This window comes from Canis lupus, chromosome 32 (genome assembly GCF_003254725.2).
Source record: "Canis lupus dingo isolate Sandy chromosome 32, ASM325472v2, whole genome shotgun sequence".
Lineage (NCBI taxonomy): Eukaryota > Metazoa > Chordata > Mammalia > Carnivora > Canidae > Canis > Canis lupus.
The window spans coordinates 3,087,825-3,101,091 of NC_064274.1; the positions used below are offsets into that span (position 1 = coordinate 3,087,825).

Consider the following 13,267-nt stretch of genomic DNA (forward strand, 5'->3'; position numbering starts at 1 on the left):
GAGCATGTTCAGCTGGAGCAGACCCTGTCAAACAGTCACCCAAAGGATCTGTCCACATTCATACCCCTACCAGCCGCAAGTCCTTTGGTTCCAATACTTGTTCCTACCAGGCATTCCCATTTTAGCCATCCTGGGGCAGGGGTGCTGGGGCAAGTTTTGCCTTCATTTTGATGTCAGTACCAATTGTTGGCAGCTTTTGTTTGTTTTTGACTGCAGCTTGAATTTGCTTTCCTTTCACGTGGTGGCTGAGACATTTTCATCCAGTTTCTTCTTTTTGCTTAAAATTGCCCATCCTACAGGAAATTCTGATGGGTTCTTTCTTCTCTTTCCCAGCTCAATCTTTCCTTTGTTTTCTTTCCCTGGTTGTTGCTTTCCCTCTCTTTTACACATACTCCATGGCCACCTTCAGGGCCACTCGTCCAGGTAACTCCTGCAACACCCATCAGAGCTCCCAGCCATGTGGATCTCAATCTTGTGTGGATCCTCAGGGCCGCTGGCTTCAAATTTTCTCCCCCTTCTAGTCTCGTCTCCTTCATGCCCCTCCTGGGATGAGTTCTAGTCCTACTTCTTCAATAGGCCAGGCCCTAAAAACCCTCAGGTTTCAAGAACAGTTAACAGTTATTGAGAGCTTACAGAAGCCAGAAACTTGACAATATTCCTACACCCCACACAAAAATCCCAAACTTTACAGGTGAGGAGATGGAGATACAGTTAAGCAAATTTCCCAATTCCTTCCCATTAGTAACTGACAGAACCAGGATTTAAACAGCTCATCTAAACCTACAGTGTGTGGTCTTAGGACTTCCCTGATTTTATGAAGCTACAAGATCCTCAGCCCCTATTGTCTGTTCCATTCACCTGATGGTTATATTTAGAGCCTTGTATCCTTGTCCAACCTTTTATTTCCAGCATCATGATTTTTTTTTTTTTAGCATCATGATTTTGAATCTTTAGGCTCTCCTATCTGATTCTGTAGGGCATTTAAAGAGTGGAAATACTGACTGAAATGGAGATAAAAGCAAAACCATAAAATTCCTGTGAGAAAGAATAGCATACAGTGAAAAGACAGATGACAAGCCCGAGGAAGAGTGGAATAGATGACAAAGACTTAATATCTTGTTACATAAAACCCTTTTATAAATCTGTAAGGAAAAAAGCAAGTAACCTATTAGTTAAATAATATTTTGAAGGATAAGAGTAAAGTAAGCAATTCACACTAGTGGAGATGACTAATTCACAAGAAGTGCTACTTCACTGGTAATCAAATGAAAATTAAAATAATTTTTTACTTTTAATAGAGGTGGGCTAGCCAGAAGAACATAACCCACCTTCAGGTGGTTGGGACTCAGTTGGGAGGGTAGGTCCCAGTGGTGGGGGCTGAACCGCTCTGGCATGAGGGGAGACAAAGGGATTCTCACTCTAAGTCATGTCTTTCCTTGCTTTGGGACTCAGTGCCCCCGTCATCTTGTAGTAAAGTTACTGGGGTCTGGTCTGGTCCCAGTGAGTGTGGGTCCTGCTCCAGGGGTGTCCCGGTGTTTGTTTCACCTATACAGAAGGATATACCAGCATATATATTAATATAAAAGCATAGACTTTATACTTTCTTTATGCTTTATGCTTTCCTATATTATTTATGTATTTATTTTGCAAGGACTATGTGTTAGTTTTATCCTAAAGAAAGCTATTTCTGTCTTGGGAAAACAAGAGTATACGTCACCCACTTTGTGAGGCAATATCAGAATCTAAACCTCACTGGAGTCTAATGGTAGAGGCTAAAGAGTTTGGGGCAAAGAACTACATTTCTCAGATACCATTTATCATTCACTCAATTTTTCTTATAAACTCGATTTTCTGACTGTGTTTCTGGTATGAATTAGTTATGTCTGGACTTTGTCATTAAGACCCAGAAAATCTTGCTTCCCTTCTCCCCTTTTTTGTCCTGAGTATACAGAAGGGCCTACAAGTCAGACTTCTAGGCTTACCTGCAAGATTACCTGTCCCATCCAGATCCCAGCCAAACTGCACATTTCGACCAGTCGGGTGTCCAGTCTTTAAGATGCCCTATTAAAATCTGCATTACTTGCTGATGCAACACAGCCTCCTGGCAAAAAAATCTCATTATTACCTCAGACCCCAGCCCAGCTCCTCCTCTCTGACTCGTCTCCGGGCTTCTCCACTTTCAGCTATTAGTTTACTGAGCTTCATAGGAGACTCTTCAAAATAAATAACATTTTCTATCATCTACTGAGTATTTACATTATGCCAGGAATTGACATATATCTTTTATTTTAATCCTCCTAACAATACTTTCAGTTAAATATAATTACTATTTTACAGATGAAAAGAAACAAGGGTTATCAAGAAAAGCACAGCCAGGATTTAAAGTCACATCTGTCTGGCTTTCTTCCAATCTGGAATCTCCCCCGCCCCCCCCCCCCCCAAGCTCTTCCTTTGCCAGGAGAAACCCCTAACTTTGTTCTCTGCTAGAGGCTGGACTGCAACCACCATGAGGTGACCTGCTGTCTCTTCTGATCATGCCTGAGAAAGCCGTGAACAGATTCCTTGTATTGTTATCTGCACAGACACTTGTATGCTGTCCACTAGTCATTTCCTGAATGTTTACTCTCAATCCAGAGCAGCCCAATTAAGAGGCCTCCCTGTCTCCAGTAAGGCCTTGCATCAAATCTATTTGAAGTTCGAGTGACAAGATACTTTGTGCTTCCTGTGATGGAAAGACTTGGCCCTACAGGGTGTATTTATGCTTTAAAAGGACAGTGTATCTATCCAAGGAAATTTCTAACACAAGAAAATTTTCTTTAAAAAAAAAAAAAAGATTTATTTACTTGTATTTTGAGGGGGGGGGGGGAACATGAGCGGGGTGAGGAGCAGAGGGAGAAAAAGAGAGAGAGAGAATCCCAAGCAGACTCACAGAGCCCAACACAGGGCTTGATGTCACCGTTGGGAGTTCATGAGCTGAACCAAAACCAAGAGTTGGATACTCAAACACTCAAACAACGGAGCCACTCAGGTGCCCCAACACAAGAAAATTTTCTAAAAGGAAGAAATTTAGAACAGAGGTAAAAGGTGGCACAGCTTATCCTTGTTTTACAAAAAAAGGAAGTGGAGCCTCAGAAATTCGTTGGCTTAGCCAAAAGTAAAGCACAAAATATGAAAATGAAACTCTATCTTCTAATCATGGATTTCAAGCCTCACCCTCTTTCTGCCCCCACCCAGTGCCCATTTTCATCAGCCACTGACCTGCATTCCCAGGCCTTCTCTTGTGGGAGAGCCACCTCCTTGTGTCCTGGAGACAGGCTGGAACAGGGCTGCCCTGCACCCCTCCCACGTTTTACACCATCTCAGCTCAAAGTGAACCCTCTGGATGAGTAAAACTGTTAAGAACACCCTACCTGTCACAATGTTTTAGGTGTCATTATTTTATGAGGTAAACTGCTCAGTTCCTCATTACAAATCTCTCTCAATTGTCTGCCAAGGATATGCTCCCTATAATACTTCCAAATTCCATAAACTATTTCATCCATACATTCATCCAGTAAGTGTCATAGCATAAGGAATGCGAGGTCCTAAGGAGAGAAAGAGCCCCCTACCCCATAGAACTAAGGGGTAAATTTCATAAAATGATATGTTCCGGATTCACTGGACTCTCCTTGACTTCCAAACTTACTCTCTCTCACCCAACGCCCAAAGCGAGCCTACGTTCTTGTGACACCTTGACAGTCAGCAGTTTATAAGGACAAAGCATGCTACATGCTTCACCTGATACTCCACCCCACGTGTATACACTGGCTTTGTGTTCTGACCCTGGAAGCTCTCACAACCGCTTGTATGATCCAGGACATAGAGCCAAATCACTGCTGCCACCTTTACTCCCTGACACCATCCAACAGCATTATTTCACTTCTGCACACCCTGCCTTCTGCTCTGGGGTTCCTCTGTCTTCACGGTGCCCACATTTAGCACACTGCCTCTGTGGGGGGGCCACAGGCTTGTACCCACTCACTGCTTCCTCTGCTGTCCTGAAATCCGACTTCCTCAGGGACAGGCAGGGGGGCCAGGTGCATAGTCCCAAAGTGCACCTTATTTTGTGTTCACCTCCTAGGACCTAGAACAGTCTCTAGCATATGATGGGAGCTCAACAAATATTTGTTGAATGGAGGAATGAAGGAGCAGAGTATTAAAGTGACATGTATAAGGCACCTAGTTTAGAAGACAAGAATCCTGGCTCCCTAGGTCCTAGGTCAGTGCCCACTCAACTCTACCACCCTAGGTTTACGTTAGCCTCCTACAAGGAAAAAAAAAAAGAAAAAGGAAGATAGATTAAGAACAAGGGAAGGAGGAGAGAATATAGAAGAGAAAGCACAACAAGTAAAACTGGGGGTTGAATGTATAGACAGCATAACAGCAAGACCAGAGCTGACAGTTTCTGGGTCTAAGATACACTGCTCCAAGGAAGAGAAGTTATATTTATGGATAAATGATCTGTTGCCCAAATTCTCACCCCTGGAACAGGCCTGGAAGAACACTTGACTCCAGGCAGAGTAAAAGTAGCTTAAAATTCATATTTATATCACTTAAATGTGTTCATTACCTTGTATCCTACCTTCGGTTATCAAGATTTTTAAAAAATCTCATTTAAAAAATAAATATGACCTTTCCTACCCATCCCAGCAAGGTCAATGTCTCTCTTTTTTTTTTTTTTTTAAAGATTTTTTTTTTTAATTTTATTTATTTATGATAGTCACAGAGAGAGAGAGAGAGAGGCAGAGACACAGGCAGAGGGAGAAGCAGGCTCCATGCACCGGGAGCCCGACGTGGGATTCGATCCCGGGTCTCCAGGATTGCGCCCTGGGCCAAAGGCAGGCGCCAAACTGCTGCGCCACCCAGGGATCCCAGGTCAATGTCTCTTAAGAATTTATTATTATTTTTGTTGCTATTACTTTAAACACCTTCAGTGGATCAAGCATATTAGATATTAATTAGTTATTTTGATTTAATTAGTATGCATCAAGTAATACGCCGAAGTCCCAGTGGAGATTTGAGAGGTTTTGCTTCAGAATGTGACTGAGATATGTTTTGTTTTTTTTGTCCACAAGGTATTAGCTATACTGTTAACCATGCCTAGGGCCTGGGGCAGAGAAATGGTGTTATTTAGAAATAATGACAATACAGACAGGAGGTCTGTCAGTTTGACAAAGTGGTTTTGGAAATTATCTTTAAATTTTTCACTTAATGGGAAAAACTTTATACTGAAAGCTATAAAGACATAAATACTTCCTATAATCCCATGCACACTCATTTTATATTTTATAATGTAACATATAGTTATTCACCATTGGCAAAATAGGTGTATTTTCTAAGAAATCTCAAATTATCAAAAACCATAAACGGTAGGTGACACCGAGCGAGACTGGAGAGGGTTGGCTGGGGAGGAGGAGTGGAAGAGAAATTTTTCATTACAGATATACTACTAGGTACCTTTAGGTTTTGTGCTTTATGAATGGATCTCCTATCAAAAATAAATCACATTTAAACTCAAAACCAAGATTTAAGACATATTTTAATGAGAGCAGAAAGCTGTAGACTCACAGAACAGGTTTTTTTTTTTTCTATAGTAATTTCAATAATAAATGAGTTTTTATAGCCACAAGTGTATTTGGTTATTGCCAGCTTTAAAAAGAAGTGGTGCATCAAGAACTATAATAACAAACACAGACTCTTCCTTCCTTGCCCTTTACCCCACATAGTCAGAACCCTCTGATGTCCTACCACTTCTGCTGTGCACTTGTTTGCAGCACCATCTGTAATAGCCACGGTAAGTGGGAGCTTTTCCTCTATTCTGATGATGCTAGTTCTGATTAGTTCTGATTATCACCAAGAATGGCTCATATAAATAATGTTTCACAATTAGGAAATTGCGCTATATCCAATTCTTGTTATGGACACTAGCTATGGGAGACATAATTACCCAAATTATTTTTCTAAGCATTTTTTCCAGGTGTATGTACACACATTTTACACAGAAGTTATTTTTTGTTTTGTTTTTTTTTTGTTTTGTTTTTTTTTTACCCAGGAAAAGGATCACAATAAATATACTACTTTAGACATTTTTTTAAACCCCACAATGCGTTCGGAAACTCTTTCATGATAGGGCACACCTACGTGGAGATTCCTATAGGCCATGGCCACCCTAGGAGACTACTGCCTTTGCTGAAGCTATGACAAACCCAGGAGTAACTGAGGTCCACCCAAGGAAGGTAGTTGTGCATGACTCAGCATTCTCAGATCTTTGTTTAATCAAGTGCAAGGCATTATGCTAAGGAAGAGGGAGGGAAACTAACTGGGTCACTCTAATGGTCCGGGACGCTTATGATCCAGCAAGGAAATCTACAGGGCTAAGGCATACCGAAATAAGCCTGACACAAGAAAGACTAGTAAGTAAGACCAAAAAAATAAGTAAACAGAGGTGTCATAAGAAACGCAGAAGAACAGACTAAACTGGCCTGGAGAAGGTAGCAGTCGTTGCTCTCCGAAGAGCAGGTGAGACTGCAACCAACCGAAGACAGAGAAGAGGCTCTAAGGGTTTAACAAGAGTCTAGGCTGTTGACATGGGCTTGATTCAGGCTGCTCAGAGCTGTAAAGCCTTTTTCCTGTTCTCACTCTGTCCTTTTTAGTTCTCTGTCGCTGAGGCTGCTATGTTTCTGGGCACACCCAGAGGATCTTCAGACTTTACAAACCGGTTGTGCAGAGCCTGGCATTTCAATAAGAAACAAAGTGCTGAGTAACAACATGAAGTCAATCTGTTGCTTGCCAAGAGCTGGGAGGCCTGGGTGGTTTCCCAATCTTAAAGAGGCAGAAAAAAATTAAAGCCAGACTCCTAGGGAAAAACCTGGGTGGATTTACCAAACCAAAAAACACGACGCACGCATTGATTTAGGGTAGCAGCCCCACCTGTGATTACTCTTGTTCATTCCCAGGTCAGAGGGACTAATGTACCTCCCAATTATTTTGCCTTTCTTCCATGACAGACTAACGTATCCTTAAATGGCTTATTTTTGTGAAGAATCTTTCACACCCTGTAAAGCAGAGATAATTTTTAGTCAGCCCTGGGTCAAAGAGGAAAAGTTGAAGAGATCTCAACAGGAAATGACTCTGCTACAAAGAATTCCGAGTACAAGTGAACAAACAATCTGGCACAAATGATGATTTTGAGGTGTCCCAGAAACAGTAGGGCCCACTGCCAGCTCCAATGGTGAAATCCCAGTCTGATGATGGGTACCAGCGCTCCAGAGGAGATCACACCTGGATCCATCACTCCCGTGTCACAGATTTTGACCAGCTCAGCTAGTATTCAACGCCCTGGGGCCTTTTGTCTGATGACTCATGTTTGACCACTTGTTCTGGGAATAGGGTACCAAATATTTGGGAGGCTTCATGGAATCTGTAACTGAAATGACAGACAAACCCACAGAGGACTGGGGCCAACTCAGGAATTTGTTTTAATCTTTGATTAAAATTTTAAAAATTTAAGAATATAATTATAAAAATAGTATATTTCGAAAATCAGCAATATTTGGCAACTGCAAGTCCACCACTGACAAATATTAAGTGTATTTATTTTTTTTAAGATTTTATTTATTTATTCATGAGAGACACAGAGAGAGAGGCAGGGACACAGGCAGAGGGAGAAGCAAGCTCCCTGTGGGGGGTCTGATGTGGGACTCGATCCCCAGACCCAGGATCACACCCCGAGCCGAAGGCAGATGCTCAACCGCTGAGCCACCCAGGCGTCCCAGAGTGTGTTTATTTTCATTCTGTGTTCTCTGCACACATGAATGTATAAAATTAGGATCACACGATACATACATGATTTTATGTTAATTTTTATCTAACATTGTATATAGTCATTTCCCATGTTTATTCAGTATTATTATAAACATTGTTTTTAATGGCTGTATAATGTTTTATTCTCTAGGTATATAGGACAATTTATTTAAACATCCTACTTCTTGGGACACTTATATTGCTTCCAGGTATTTTTATTTCTGTAAATAACATTATGATAAATATCTGTACCTAGAAATATTTTGCTATAATCAAAACGTATTTCCTTAGAATTCAAATCAAGAAGTAGGATTACTGGATCAAAGAGTGGGCTTTAATTTTTTAAGATAATTTATTTATTTTAGAGAGAGAGAGAACGTGCATGTGAGTGGGGGGAGAGGCAGAGGGAGAGAGTCTTCAAACAGACTCCCCACTGAGTATGGAGTCCCATGTGGGGCTCTATCTCACGACCCATGAGATCACGACCTGAGTCAAAACCAAAAGTTGGATGCTCAACCAACTGAGCCACCCAGGCACCTCTCTAATTATTTCTTTTAGTTACAAACAGATGAACCATGCTGTATGAGTAACATATTCTGAAAGTCTGCATATCCAGCAGATCTCTCTGAATCACTCTGTGGGTGAGTCAGGGATTCCATGCTCATTCTCAGTAGTCTTATTTTGTACATTTTACCTGCAGTTCCTTGAACTTCCTCATGTCCTACTGAAGACCCCAGTATAGCCAGTGTTCTCCCACAGCTGATCACCTTCTTCACTTGAAGAATCTTAAAACTACTGAACTCACTGTTTCCTTCTTCTTCCCAGGCACCTTATATCCAAACGATTTGAAGGAATGGGTTCTCCGAGCCATGGGATTAAAGTCTCTATTTACTGATCTTACCACCTGCCTGTTCCTACACATCCATATCTGTCTTCTCTTCTTTAAATACCATGTATAGGTTGTCAACACCCAAATTAATATCTCTAGCTCAAATTTCTCCTCTATGTTCTGACTACAAATCCAACTGCCTACATGACAGCTCTATTTGGATGTCTAATGATCATCTCAAACATAGTATATCTAATACCAAACTGCTGATCTTTCCTGAACCTGTTTTTCCTGTAGTCTTCTACACAGAAGTTAATGACAACACCATCTTTTACTTTCTCATGCCAAAAACCCTTGGAGTTCTTTTTCTGTCTCTCACACCCCACATCCAATCCATGGGCAAATATTTGCATCCTTTCTCACTGGATTACTGCAATAATCTCCTTACTGGTCTCACTGCCGTTCAGCCTATTTCTCAATACAGTAGTCAGAATAGTCCTGTTAAAACATAAGTCAGATCATGTGACCTACCCATTCAACACCAGCACAGGCTTCTTTTTCACTTAGCATAAAAGTCAGAGTCTTTATAACGCCTGGACACGATCTGCCCCCTCCTGCCTCCTCACTCATCTTACTTTATGTCCTACAATTTTCTCCTTTGTTCCCTCTGCCACAGCCACACTGGCCCTCTTGCTGTTCTCGGAACACGTCAGGCACCTTTCCTTCCTCAGGATCAACATACTTCCCAAGCCTCCTACGTGCCTCCCAGATTTCTGCATGGCTCACTCCCTTCCTCCTTCAGGTCTTTACTGGTTCATCTTCCTACATGACCTTTCCTGATGATAATGATTTAATTTCCAACTCCAGCCCCAACATTCCCTATCTCCTTTCCTACCTTATTTTTCTCCATCACCAACAGACCATGTTTACTTGGTTTGTTGTCTGTCTTCCCCCACAAACAGAGAAAACTTTTGTCTGTTTTGTTCATTTCTACCTTCTCAGCACCTCTATTAGTGACTAGTGCATAGCTGCTGCTTAAAAACTATTTGCTGAATAAAAGTAAGCGTAAACTACAAAGAAGCATAGGTAAGGTTTTCTGGGTCAGGAGTGTGAGAAAATGGAAAATGGCAGGCACCAATGTGTCTCCCCTGGACATTCTGATTCCTATTATAGAATCTGGGCCAAAAGTACATAAAAGAATCAGAAGGACTACAGAGCAAGCAAACTAGGCCAGGTGTCTCCTAGATAGTCTTGTATTTTTGCACACTATATATTAGGAGAGTTTCTAAACTGTGCACTAAAGCAAACCAGAAAGTTTTAACAAAGATTATATTGGCTTTCTCAGCATTTCTGCTTGATCACAGAATGTGGCAGAGGTTTCTGAAATGGCCCCAGTATCCAAAGCAGGAAGGAATGAAAACAATAGAACTGAGTGGTTTCCAAATGGCTAGACACTTTACAGTATCTCATTTAAGCCTTCACCAGCACTGAGAGTCAAAGAGTATTACTTCCATGATAAATACATTAAAATTGATGTCCAGAGAGAATGATTTCACCAGAGTCACACAGGTAGTAAGTGGCAGGCTGAGCATCTCTTCTTACTAGCTCCCTGACTAATTGAGGACTTAGAATCTATAACTATTATCTTGACTACTTTGATGACTTTGGAGAAATTGCTTAATATTTCCATCTTGATTATCTACAAAACAATGCCATTCACTTTAGACATACTTCTCAGCATGAACAGGGCGACGATTTCAGATCTTTCTGGCTCTTGTGCATTGCTCAGCTCTTTAGGAAGAAAGAAAATGTTCTAAATGTTCAAGTCCACTATGGCTCTTGTGCTTCCTAGTTCAAATCTTTAAGCCCTTAAGTTAAACCATAACAACTGCCATTATACAAAGCCTCCTGGAACATTTTCCCAAGTGAAACAAATACTCCAGTTGTGTGAGGGTGTCAGGCAAAGTTAGAAATGGAACTCCTTGCTGGCTATCCATGTGAAGGACTTTGTTTGAGGGAATCCTATGTTGCCAGCACAGTCACTTGTCAAGGACAATGGCTGCTGGCACAGCGTTAATATGTGAAGATTGGGAAAGCTGCCAGAGAAAGCAAACTCTTTTGTGGTATGTGCAATGTTGTGCTGGGGCGTCAGCTGAAGTCCACCATCGGTGACCATCTGAACGCCGCCTTTCACTGACAGTGCACACAAATGGACAGCTCAGCAAATTGGAGGATGAATGTCTAGGGAGAGGCAACACACTGTAATGGGAAATAAATTAGGATATGCGTGAGGAAATCCTAATTTTCATTCCAGTGTTGTGACACGGACACCTCCTGCAACCTCTCTGAGCCTCATTGTCCTTTTACACTCACTCACCCGATCACCCATCCAGGCATCCAGCAAGTACTTATTAAATGCCAACTTCTTGTCAAGGCATTGGGTCAGACGATGAAAGTATTTCATGGTATTGTTTTATGTGTATTAGGCATAATGATAGTCTCGTCTACCTCAAAGGGATGTATGAAGAAGAGAATTGGTGGTAAAAACGGATCTAATTACGTTTGTCTTGCTTACTTCATGGATCTATTATGAGAATCATATGAGTTAATTACGTGGGTATACTTTACAAACTTAAAGCATCGCATGACTACATAGAAAATAGATAATTTGACTAAGATGAAACTTTATACCATTGTTGGATATTAGTGAGAGAGATCTAGAAATTATTGAGATCTGGTGCCATTTTTCTTTTTCTTTTCTTTTCTTTTCTTTTCTTTTCTTTCTTTCTTTTTTTTTTTTTTTTTTTTTTTTTTGCCAAAGCAACACTTCCCAAACTAAAAATAGAAGTTGGTTTAAATAATTATCTATATGGTTTTTCAAAGAAAGCACACAGATAACAACCAAAGCTGTGGTTCAAACTATACTTTTTATTATACTCAGTAGTTTTAGGTGTTTAAGCTCTAAACTTCAAGATTAGAACTCAGGGTGGGATTTTTTATTGCTAATATATCAGTTAGGATTGGGTTTTGTTGCATATAAAAAGAAATATGCACTGTCAGTGCCTAAAGCAAGCCTAAAGGAGAAAGGCAGTCTAGCTATGGACTTGCAGGCTGTCATAGTGTTTTTTCTCCATCATCCTAACGTGAGGATTTTATTATTTAGGCCATCTCAGGGCTGTTAAAACTTTAGTTATCACATCTGCATTGCAGGCCAAAAAGAAAACAGAGAAACAGAAAGAATCCCTTTCAGCTGAGCTGAATCCCTTTAAGCATCCTTTCTGGACTTTCCAGCTAGAAATTGTGCTTTCATACCTTTGATAGAAAATAGTCATCTGGCCAGACTTTGCCACAAGGGAGGCAGGGAAATGTAGTTTCTTGCAGAGAGACTGTCCCCAGCTAAAAGCTGGGTTAAAGAGGATGGGAAAGTGGATGTGAGACTGGCAACCAACAGTCCATTCCATGCAAAATATTAAGAAAAAAGGTAAGTGAATGGATACAATTTCCTCAGTTTTATCTTTCCTCCATAAATGTTTCCTATTCCTTTGGTTTTAATAATATTATCTTTCTCTTGTAACAGGACACAATATATCTGATTCAATACAAAATTATACATTTGTTTTTCTTACATAAATTAAGTATTTGTATTTCATGTTAAAAGGTAATATGAGGGACCCCTGGGGGGGGGTGTCAGTGGTTGAGCGGCTGCCCTTGGCTCAGGGCATGATCCCGGAGTCCTGGGATGAGTCCTGTATCGGCCTCCCTGCAGGGAGCCTGCTTCTCCCTCTGCCTGTGTCTCTGCCTCTCTCTGTGTGTCTCTCATGAACAAATGAATAAAATCTTTAAAAAAAAAAGCAACATAATTTTCAGGTGTTTTATCACATGATTATATTTGAGCCCCATTAATCCAAATCAGAGAAAATCTTAGAAGCCTAGACTGGGTACGCACCCTGTGTAGACGTAAGCTGTCAGCGCCTATTCCTTTAACCACCTTAGCTCAGAAGCACTTACTAAAAAGCATATTGACTTGAACATCAGCATAACACAAAATAACGTCTGAAATTTTTTCAGCACAGAAGAATGTCCTCCTGCTGTGGCCACAGCATGTGCATCTTCTTCCTACACCTGTCCTCAAATTCCCAGCAACATGATTGTACCTTGAGTGAAATCCCCCTGGTGTTCTGTGTGGACCCAATCCATATGTATAGTCATGGACCTTTCTGTTTATTTATAATTTGCCTTACTAAGACCTTAAATAGCTAAGCAAGTATGCCCGAGGGGCTCATTTCCTAACCTAAGGAGCATGGCAAACCAACTGGGTTATGAAAGAGCAGTGGAGCATCCAAAGCCATCCCTATCACTTGAGGAAGTGTTCTCTGCATACCACATACCGGGATGGCAGCCAAACGAGAAATGTAAGTACTGGATTCTGAAGCAAAGTTTTCATTTCTTTAAAAGCAACTATCACCATGTAACATAAACTTAAATTCAATCCTATCTGGGCCTTGCTGGCAATAGTATAATTTCTGGATGAAATAAGGTTTGGAGAAAGTTGAAAAATCTAGTATGTTATGTGACCTTGGACAAATCACTTAACCA

At 40.9% G+C, this 13,267-nt stretch overlaps 1 long non-coding RNA gene across 1 annotated transcript; it reads right to left on the reverse strand.

Annotated features, from left to right (window-relative positions):
* Window positions 1-1,266: 1,266 nt before the first annotated feature.
* On the reverse strand, window positions 1,267-4,661 carry LOC112646712 (uncharacterized). Its single transcript, XR_003127817.3, has 3 exons — window positions 3,259-4,661; window positions 1,983-2,101; window positions 1,267-1,545 (listed from the first exon to the last, which is right to left on the reverse strand). It is a non-coding gene; the product is annotated as an uncharacterized LOC112646712 (long non-coding RNA).
* Between the last annotated feature and the right edge of the window lie 8,606 nt (window positions 4,662-13,267).